Source organism: Molossus molossus, unplaced genomic scaffold (genome assembly GCF_014108415.1).
Source record: "Molossus molossus isolate mMolMol1 unplaced genomic scaffold, mMolMol1.p scaffold_m16_p_4, whole genome shotgun sequence".
Lineage (NCBI taxonomy): Eukaryota > Metazoa > Chordata > Mammalia > Chiroptera > Molossidae > Molossus > Molossus molossus.
In genome coordinates, this window is record NW_023425377.1 from 106,144,864 (window position 1) to 106,156,618 (window position 11,755).

The following is an 11,755-nucleotide window of genomic DNA, read 5'->3' on the forward strand; positions in this document are numbered from 1 at the left end:
TATTTGAAACAAAAAGTTGCAGCAGGAAAAATGAAGTTTTATAAACACTTAAGATTTTATTAAAATCTAAAATCAAAGTTGGTTATAAAATAGAAGTATTTTTAATAAAATGCAATTAAATAAGTTTAATAAAATGCCTATTTCAGGAACAGTTTATAAACTACAAATAATCATGATAAATTTGTGTACACACCGCCTGTGTGAAGAAATAGCATTACTAGTACTGATGCTCTGTGTGCCTCTTTCCATCACATCACTTTCTCCAAAGAGGCACCTATTATTTTGATTTTGTGTCCTCTGTTCATTTGCTTTCCCCAAAACCCCACATCAGCATATATATTCCTAAAGAATATTTATTTAGTTTTGAAAACTAGAGCAGCAATCAAAAACCTAGTTGTATAAGGAAAAAGCAATATTGTCATCACTGTTGAAGGCTATCAGGAAAAAATATGCTGAACAGAGTCTCTGGGTCATAGTCTGGTTTCAACTCCTCTGAGAGTTTATAAGAGAGTTTCTCTGTTGTAATCCCTGGGGACAGAGAGCTTATTAGAATTCACCCCATCTGACTTGGATGTAGTGTGAATCAGGTACTATTTACACAGCTGAAGTTTGATCAGACAGGGAAGGTTGCTCTTTAGTTTCTACTTTTAAGTCCCATGTCTTATCTCTAGGTTTTAGGAGTAAGTCAAACCAAAATCTTTTGGGGTGAAATAACTGTCCTCAGATGAAAAGCAGAGCAGAACTTTATCAATATATGGTCAAGACAAACCAAACATAGAAAAGTACCTGGGTCAGGCTCACCCAGGTTCTGTATTCTCAGGTGATGACAGTGCTGATTATGTCTCATTCTTGAATTGTACTGGCCCAGGTGGACTGGTTACCCTTATGTGTGGGACACAGCTGTCATCTGGGATTTCCCTTCCCCTCTGTTGGAGCACTAACTTCCTGTATTGCATAGCTTCCTCTTTCTTGGTTTGGTCTACCTTTTTGGTGGAGCACATTCTCTAGTCACTTCTTAAGATACATGGGAAATAAATTCTCTGAGACCTTGAAGGTCTGAAAATATCTTTGTTCAATCCTCATTCTTGATTGATAATTTCTGAGGATAAGATTCTATGTTGGAGAAAAATTTTAATGCATTTCTTTTGCTTCTTGAAATCCTATCTTCTTGCTTCTAGTGCTGCAGCTGAGAGGTCCAAAACTGTTGTGTTTCTTTATCCTTTGTGTGTAACCAACTTGTTTACTTTTCTTTTCCCTGAAAACTAGTAGAGTTATTTCTTTGTCTGGGTGTTCAGAAATTTCACAATGGGTGACTTATTATGAATCCATCTTCATCAGTTTTCCTTGGCTCTTGGTAGGTTCTTTTATATTTGACTTCTAGAGAGAGAGGAAGGGAGAGGGAGAGAGAGAAACAGTGTGAGAACAAAGCATTGATTGACTGTCTCCTGCATGCCCCTTATGGGGATCCAGCCTGCAACCCAGGCATGTGCCCTGATCAGGAATTGAACCAGCAAATTTTTGGTGCACGGGAGGATGCCCAACCCACTGAGCCTCACCAACCAGAGTTTTTGGTGGGTTCTTTTAATCTGAAAACTTAAGTCCTTAAACTTGTAATTTTTCATGAATTATTTGGCTGATTTTCATTTGTTCTACTTTTTCTGTCCCTTTGGTTTTCTAATCTTTTTTCTATTTCCTATGTCTGTTTTTTTCTGTACTACTTTCAGGAATGCTTTTTTCAACTTTACTTTCAAACCCATCTCTTAAGGTTTTTCTGCTTTTTCGTCATCTAACAAGCTTTTAAATCTCAAAGACTTTTTGTTGTTGTTCTCTGAGAGTTACTGTTCTATGGCATCCTGTTCTTGTTACATGGATATTATGTTTTTTTAAAAATTAACTCTAAAGATATTAATGACTTCTTTTTTTTTTCTTTATTTTTAACAGAATAAGTTTTTTGTTTTTGTTTTTTGCTTTTCTTTATTGATTTTTGAGAGAGAGGGAGGGAGAAGGAGAGAGAGATAGAAACATCAATGAGAGAGAACATCCATCAGCTGCCTCTTGCATGCTCCCCAGTGGGGATTGAGCCCACACCCTGGGCATGTGCCCTGATGAGGAGTTGAACTGGCGACCTCTTGGTGCATGGGTCGACACTTAACCACTCAGCCACACCGGTTGGGCCATTTTTTTCTTTTTTAAAATATTTTTCTCTCTGAATAGTCTTTGATTCTTCTAAGTTGCTCTTTTTCTGTTTGTATTTGTCTGTATCTTTCACATTAGAAGATTCCCTCAATAACTCGTAATCCTTGATTCTATAATCCTACAATTAAGCATGAGGATTTAACCCCATGATTAAGTATGAGGGACCAAAAATTCACTGAATATGCTGAATATGGGGCTTAGTGACTTATACTTCACTGGAGGGTAACTTCAGTGGGCAAGTTTCACTATTGAGTTAGAGTCACCAGGAAAAAGACACCTAATCTGCCAGGTGGATAAATGCCCGGCTGCTGGCATTCTGGGCTCCAAGTAAGGGAAGGGGGATGGGAGTTTCTGCAGTAAGTATTCATTATGCATAAAGTTACTGTTTGGAATTCAAAACCTATCTCCCTCAACTGTGCCGGGCACTTTCATAGTCTAGGGACCTAAGTTTTACCTTCTTCTGAGAATAAATGTCTGATTTATCACTAACCTTGAGAAAGAGTAATTGCTCCCCATTGGAAGAGGGGAGATCAAACTGCTTTTACTAAAGTCTTCCTAACTGTAAGTTCCATAAGTTCCTGTGGCAGCTACTTTCCATGTCTTTTGAAGATCCTGTAGAATAAATTGAGTTGGTTATTCGTTTTCCCACTGATGTCTTGGGATTCAGGTTTTTTTTGGATCTAAGTCAGTTACTAATGGTCTGTTTTGTTCCCAACTTCCAAAATGTTGATGCTGCTGTTTTCCCTGTGCTGCTGCTGCTGCTTTTTTTTTTTTTTTTTTTTTATCCTCACCTGAGGACATTTTTACATTTATCTTTAGATAGAGCAGGAGGGAGAGAGGGGGGGAAAGAGAGAGAGAAGCATCAATGTGAGAGAGACACATCCAGTGGTTGCTACCGACATGTTGCGAGGTAGGTGCCCTTAGCGGGACCCGAAACTGGGCCTCTCCAGTCCACGGGCTGACACTCTAACCACTAAGCCAAATCGGCCAGGGCTTCCCTGTACTTCTTTAGTTTTGGTGGTACTGGGAAGGAGAGTGAAATGAATGCCTCTGTTTGATCTGTTATCCTAACAGATTTAGAAAATGTTTTCTTAATTTACTTAATATTATTTAGTTATAAGATTATAATATTCTTTAGATCTGAACTAAATCTTTACCTCTTTTGTCCTATGGGTGGGAACTTTTGGGATTTGACTTTTAGAATCATCACTTAACAAGACATACGTGTGAGGTTTGACTAACTGCTAAATTTCTTTACCTCTTTCCCAACTCAAAGTCACTATTCTTTGAGACTGGAACTCTCTAGAGAAAGATGGTGAAGTACTCATTGCTGGCTATGCTGGGTGTCTACTTTGTAATATCAAGAGGTGGGCCTTTTTCTCTAGCAGAACTTAATCTCCATAAAAACTTACCTGTTAACGCGTGCCATTTCTTCAGGGTCATAGTTTCTCCTAGATGATGGGAGTGATAATGAATTCATAGATAACGTTAACAGAGTGACTTGACACAGTGAAAATATTTGTGTGCTAAGAAAACCTTTATTGACATAAAAATAAAAATAAAAAGATTTGCCCTGGCTGGTTTTGCTCAGCGGTTAGAGCGTCAGCCCACCGAACAGAGAGTCCCAGGTTCGGTTCCCACTAAGAGCATGTACCTCGGTTGCAGGTTTGTCCCCGGCCCTGATTGGGGTCGTGTGGGTCACAACCACTCGATGTGTCCCTCTCATGTCAATGTTTCTCTCTCTCTCTTCCTCCCTATTTCCCTCCTGATCTATTTGAAGATAAACATAAAAATGTCCTTGTGTGAGGATAAAAACAGAAAAGAAAAGAAAACCTTTATTGACTAATCCCACTGTTGACTTTTTAGGTGTTGTAGAACATAGATGGGAGATGATTTTGATCCCGTTCTATCACCCCACTTATATGTAGGTTCAGGATGTGTTAGGATTCAATAAAATGTTCCTATTTGTCAGTGTATCCCCAAATTTACAAAGAAGTACTAAAGCTGTTTTCCTTTATTACATTTTATCCATATATTGACATAAATTTTGATCTTTTTTCTTTTTATTTATTTTTCTTCTATTAATATAAATTGTTTTAAAAATCATTAGTAAATTTTTATTGCACAATATGTAAAGAAACAGTACCAAACGCTTTTGTCATCCCTTGAGACATGAAAATTCACTATTATAAAATTGAAAGTGATTAATTTTACAAAGCTGGGCTCTTGTGACATGTCAGAAACAGTCACTGAAATGCTATTGGAAATCCACAGTGGCAAAAACAAAAGCCTCTGCAAGGTGGCTTCTAAATATACATGGGGCACATACTTATTAGTGACTATCTGAACAAGCTCAGTTCAACTGAAGCTAATGAGGGAAAAGAGCAAGAACTTTAAAGTAGAAATTTGTACATTTCACATTTGGATCTCATGTGTCTATTTCTGGATGGGTCAGGAAGGGATGCATTTTGAGATAGGACACTTTTTATGCTTAACACATTCTAGACATGGAAAAAGATGTACCCTTCTTTCTTTGACCTAATACTACCATAAAATTTCATCCCTCTCAAAATCAAATCGTAAGCCTAAGTAAATTCTACAGTTTAATATAATAAAAGTTTCATTAAGAGTTTCCCTGGATAGCCCTGGCCGGTTTGGCTCAGCGGTTGGAGCGTTGGCCTGCGGACCAGAGAGTCCCGGGTTCAGTTCCCACTAAGGGCATGTACCAAAAAAAAATAATAATAATAAATAAATAAATTTTTTAAAAAAGTTTCCCTGGATATATTTATGTTTGCCTCAATTTTTTTAATTCTGTAAGATAAAATATTAGTCTGAAAAAACTAATAAATTGAATAGTATTATTTTAATTATATTTGGACCTAAGGAAAAATATGATTATATGAAGGTACACTTACCTGTATGTACCAGTTGCATGTTTACAGATGATTAATAGCCAAATCAAAATATAGGTTTCTATCCCCATATTTTATAAGTAAAAACTTCCTGTAATAATCAAGAAGACTAATGGTGAAGTTATTCCAAAGAGTATAAAAGTTAAAAACGGGAAATAATTATTAATTATCTATAAAATTGGTCTTATTTACACTTGTACATTATTTTACCATTCAAAGACATTTATAATCAACTTTCAGTTTAAAAAAATGTGTGTCAGGTATCAGACACAAATCTAAGTAGAGTTAGACAAACAGTGAATAAATATGTTCACTTTTTATGAGCCAGGTACTTTTCTAGGTCTGGGAATTCAGTGGGATCAAGTTAGAGACTATGACCTCCGGGAAATTCCCTTTCAGTGAGGGAAGGTAGAATTCTTAGGACTCCTCCTCTTATTAATTAGGAAACTATTCATTGAGCACATACTTATTGTCAGACCCATTATGTGCCCTAAGGGTATCAAGATAAAAGACATAGTCCTTACCTTCAGGGGGCTCACTTCCTTATGGCTGAGTCAGAAACAATATAGTAGATGAAAGAAATGTGAATAAAGACCTTTAACAATCTCCAGATCCTCTAATTCTACTCTAATTTGTGATTTCATCAAATTCTTTATCTGTAAATGGGGTAATATAGCTTTATGTATAGCATTGTTGTAGGCAATGAATAACATCATGTAGAAATGTGGACCCTGGGTGGTCAGTCTCCTGACTGGCTCAGTGACTCCATCTCAGCAGCAACAATCCTATTGCCTGCCTCAGCAGACTGACAAATTACTACATGTCCTGCAGTTTCAAGGCCACTTGTGATATTTAAAACTTCAAATGTTAAATTGTAGGATTCGGGGTCCATGTGGTAAATACTATGTTTGGGATAAAAGCAGGTTGTCACGATAGTACACAGAAAGGACACCTAAGTGGGAATGGGGGTGAGTGCAGGGAATCCTGAGCTATTAGTCTTAGAGTGAAGAAAAGAACTGGCATTTGAAGCAGAATAGACTGTGCAAGTAGGTGTAGGTCAGAGAGGAGTCATAGGTATTTCAGTAGAACTTGAGGGATTTGAAGTTGTTTTTGTGCCACATCCCCCTTTGTCCACTGGTAAAGCCAATGAACCCTTTCAGGGAGGAATGTTTTTATCTGTATAAAGCAGGAAACAACAATTGCAGTGCAGTTATCGGAATATTTAAAATACAAGTGAAATTTATGTATTTATTAATCTGTTTATAATAAGGTCCGGCAATGGGTGTAATAACCTCTATGATTTCACTAGTGATGGGGATAAACAATATTTGAGATGTCCATAATAACTGGAAGGTATTATGAAAATATCTAGTTCCTGATGGTTGTAAAGTCACAGACATTGTTAATAGTACTGTGGTTTATTGCCTACTTTAAAATTTTTTATTTTATTTTTGGCATTTATCTTCACACAGAGCAGGAGGGAGAGGGGGGGAAGAGAGAGAGAAACATTGATGTGACAGACACACATTGACTGGTTGCCAACCACACGACCCCAACTGGGGCCAGGGGCAAACTGCAACTGAGGTACATGCCCTTAGCAGGAAACGGACCCAGTACTCTCCTGTCTGCAGGCCGACGCTGTAACCGCTGAGCTAAACTGGCCAGGGCTATTGCCTACTTTTATAACTAGAGGAATTCCTAAATTTCAATTAGAGATCAGTAAAAATTAAGATTTCCATTCCCACCCCCATCCAAGTTCAGTCTACTATAGACTCAAGTTATATACTCTTGGGTTTAGGCTGTAGCTTCTAAATGAGGTGCTCCATTTTCAGTCAGATCTTGCCTTTAGTCCAGTGTCTGGTTTGGGAATGCACAGATCTGATCAAGCCACTTAAAACTCTCCATTGGTTCTCCTGGCCTTTAGAGTTAAGTCTAAATTACTGTGACTTACAAATCCCGTTTGGATGGGTCTCTCTCCATTTCCTTGCTCCTGTTGTTCTCTCTTCCAGCAAACAGAACTTTTCAAACACAGTCTTCTCTTGCCTTCCCACTTCTTTTTATTTATTTATTTTCTGGCAAAATCCTCTTCCTTACTCTACCTTTCCTCTATGTGCTAAGCTCTTTAATTATCACCTCCTTCAGAAATCTGACTTAGCATTTATGGTCCCTGGCCTCATGGGGTTCACATTATATTGGGGAAGTAATTAAACATGTAATTATAATACCGTGTAAAAACTTCTGTGTTTACTTTTTTACCTCCAGGACTTACAAAGTGCCTGGACCAATACCTGCTCAGTGCCTAAATCTCACACACTAGGTACGGCCGATCTATGTGAGTATTCAGTGTGAATGAGTGACTGCCTCTGCTGGGTGAGGGAGAGTGCCGAGGAGGCTGAAATCTGTGCAGGAACCGTTCTTGGAGTATGAGCACTCAGTTTTTTAAATGAATGATCTTAATTGTTTTTCTTCATTTTTACTTCGAGTATTGAAGAGATGCACATTTCAAGAGCTTAAAAGAACCACTTGTTTGGATAATAAAAGTATTAAAGTTAATTTATTGCAAAGTTGAAAAATATGGCAAAATATACCAAAATAAAATTAAAGTTACCCACAAACAATTCCCTGACTGGATGGAACTATCTTGGAATATTTTAGATCAATGGTATTTGAAATTGATTATTGAATATACAGGGGGTCGGCAAATGTAGGTTTACAGTTGTGAGTACATGAAACACAGTTCATATTTGTATTTTTAAAAATTAATTATTGAATTATTTATTATTATTAACCTACTTTTGGCCACCCTTGTCTATTGGGACACTGATATCTTTTTTTTTTAATGTTTATTTATTGATTTTAAAGAGAGAGAGAGAAAGAGAAACATCAATTTGTTGTTCCACTTATTTATGAATTCACTAGTTGATTCTTGTTTGTGCCCTGAGTGGGGATCTAATCTGCAACCTTAGTGTATGAGAATGATGCTCAAACCAACTGAGCTACCTGGCCACATATGTAAATTGTGTAAAACTTACAGAATATATAGTTATCATTGAGATGTGGTTTTTCCTTTGTTAATTATTTCATTAAGCAAATATTTTCCAAAAATAAAATATGAGTAAAGCACTGGAGTTGATATTCTGAAGAATATAAAAACAAATTGGAGCCCAGCTGGTATGGCTCAGTGGTTGAGTGTTGACCCATGGACCAAGAGGTTGCCTGTTTGATTCCTGGTCAGGGCACATTCCTGGGTTTCTGGCTCGATCCCCAGTGGCTGGCCTGCAGGAGGCAGCCAATTGATGTGTCTCTCTCTCACTGATGTTTCTATCACTCTCTCCCTCTCCCTTCTTCTCTCTCTCTCTAAAAAAATCAATAAAACATATTTTAAAAAACAAATTGGATACCAATCCCATGATTCAGGCCCTTATATTTTGGGGGATATCAGACACATTTGGAACCCTAAGGCAAGGTAGTAAGGATATGTGACTTAAGAAAATAGCAGTAGCCTGGCCAGTGTGGCTCAGTGGTTGAGCGTCAACCCATGCACCAGAAGGTGGTCTGTTTGATTCGTGGTCGGGGTACATGCCCAGGTTGTGGGACTAGTCCCCGGTGCGGGGCATGCAGGAGGCGGTGATGGATGTTCTCTTTTGTCGATGTTTCTGATTCTCTCTTCCTCTCCCTTCCTCTCTCTAAAATCAATAAAGAAAAAATTAAAAAAAAAAAAAAAAAGGAAATAGCAGTCAGCCGGAGTGAACTTTAAAGGTATATTAGATCATGTCACGTTCCTGCTTAAAATCTTCAGTGAATTCTCATTGAATTTATTTTTACTTCAATTAAATACTTTTTTATTGGGATATAATTCACATATCATAAAATTCACTTTTAAAGTATATTATTCACAAAGTTGTGCAAACATCTTTCACTGGATTTTAAATAAAATCCAAACTCTTAATAATGTCCTATAGTGTATGTAATCTGGCTCCTGCTTGCACCTCTCCTATTTATTTCATGACACATTTGCCTTTGCAATTGCTGTTTCCTTAACCTAGAATCCTAGAATTTTTTTTTTCCTTTTTTTAAAGCAGCAAATTTTATTTTTTCCCCTTCCACACAGATCACATCTCAAATCATTCTGTTCCCACCATTCCAACAGTTCAAAGAGAGCTTAAATATCTTTCTCTCCTCTGCTTTCTCTTTTATTTATATATTTTTTGCATCAGTATTAATGTTTTTTTGCATATTTTGCATCTTTATTCAAAAATGTAAACTTTCTTTGCCAATCCTGGAATACTTTTTCTACTGGCATTTGACACAGCTGGGTCACCTTGAGGATCTCAGCTGAACTCATACCTCAACAGGGATGTTTTTTCTGAATACAATACCCAAAATAGCCCTCTACCCAACTACTGTCTATCACATAACCCTATTTATAATCTGTAAATGGTTTTAAATTACTTATTTACTTCTGGTTTATTGCCTGACTTACCCTCTGGAATATAAATTTCATAGGACAGGAATTTTTTGTTTGTTTTAGCTCTTTTAACTTAAAAAATTTCCCAATTTTTATTTTGAAAAATTTTAAACCTATAGAACAGCTAAAAAAATAGTGCAATGAATACCCTTATACCCTCACCTAGTCTTCAATTGTTAAAATTTATCACATTAGCTTAACTTCTCTCTTTATATATGTATAGTCATTCCTCAGTATCCATGAGGGATTAGTACCAGGACCCCCTCAAATATAAAAATCTGAGGATGCTCAAATCCCTTATATAAAATGGTGCATGTAATATTTGCATATAACCTATGTACATCCTTCCATCTACTTTAAATCATCTCTAGATTACTTTAATATCTAGCACAATGTAAATGCTATATAAATTGTTATTATACTGTATTGTTTAGGGAATAATGACAAGAAAAAAAAAGTTAGTACATGTTCAGTATAGACACAACCATTATAGGCATAACTATATATGTTAACAACATAAAAATTGTTTTGCAAAACCCACACATACAGAAGGTCAAAAGTGTATTAATATTTTTCTGAACCATTCAAAAGTTGCAGATACCACATTTCACTCCTAAATACTTCAGTTTGAATCTCCTAAGAACAAGTACTCATTCCTGCTTAACCACAATACCATTATTACTCTAAAATATTTACTGTTTCTAAGATACTGTTATTTAATTTGCAGTCCATGTTCAATTTCCCCCCGTTGCCCCTTATAGCTCTTTTTTTCCTAGTCCAGGATCCAGTCAAGAATTATCCATTACATTTGATTAAGTCTTTTAAAATCTTTAATCTATAACAGTGTCCCCTCCTTTTGATTTTTTTTCATTTTTCATGACATCTATATTTTTAAAGAGTCCAGGCTCCTTGTCTTATAGAATCTTCTACAACCTGTTTTTGTCAAGAATATTAACATAAGTGTTGTACTTCTCATTACATCAGATCAGGAGACACCTAATACTAGTTTATGCTATAGTGATGCTAAGTTTGATCATTTGGTTAAGATGGAGTATATCAGATTGCTTCATTGTAAAGATACCTTTACCCCTTGATAGTTCATTCATATTGATCTTTTGAGAACATGTAAATATTTAGTTCTTCAACAATCTTTCACCCATTGGTTTTAGCATTCTGTAATAATTCTTGTATCACTTTACAGTGGTAGTTGCAAAATGGTAATTTTTTTCCAAGAACAGTCACCTTTTCTGACCTCTTCATAGCTGTATCCTCAGTGCTTGGCATAGATTTAGAATAAGGTAGGCACTGAGTAAATATTTGATGAATAATAAGTGAATGAAAGTCTACCTTCTATAGGATAAATCAATCACAAATCCTGTCAAAGTGGCAGCAGTGTGGTAGGTTATTTTGGAGTTAAGGATAGGACTTCAAAGTGCTTCTGAATGAACTATCTGTCCATTTATTGGACCAGGGATCAGCAAACTATTGCCCATGGGCCAAATCTAGTCTGCCACCTCTTTTTGTATGGCCCACAAGCTAAAAAATTTTTTTTTAATTTTTAGATCATTGAAAAAAAAATCCAAAGAAGAATAATGTTTTATGACATGAAAATTATGTGAAATTCAAATTTTAATGTTCATGAGTAATGTTTTAGGAACACACTCCCCTCATTGGTTTTGTGGTGCTTTTTTTAAAAAAAAAATTGAGTTTAGAGAGAGGGAGGGAGGCAGAGGCAGCGAGAGAGAGACAAACATTGTAACTTTTGGTGTCCAGAATGACACTCCAACCAACTGAGCCACACTGGCCAGGGCTAATTTTTTTAGAAATTGATTTTAGAGAGAGAGAAGAAGGGAGAGAGAGAAACATCAAAATTTTTTTTTTGGGTCCCACTTATTTATGCATTTGTCGGTTGATTCTAGCATGTACCCTGACTGGGGATCGAACCCAAGACCTTGGCATATTGGGAGGTCACTCTGACCAACTGAACTACTTGGACAAGGCCATCCTCATTGGTTTAGGTAGTGTCCATGGCTGCTTTCCTGCTACAATGGCAGTTGAGTAGTTGTGACAGAGACCATATGGTCCAAAAAATAAAAGATATTTACCATCTGATTATTTATAGAGAACATTCGCTACCTGCCCCCACCCATTAGATCTTAAACTCCTTGAGGGCACAGTG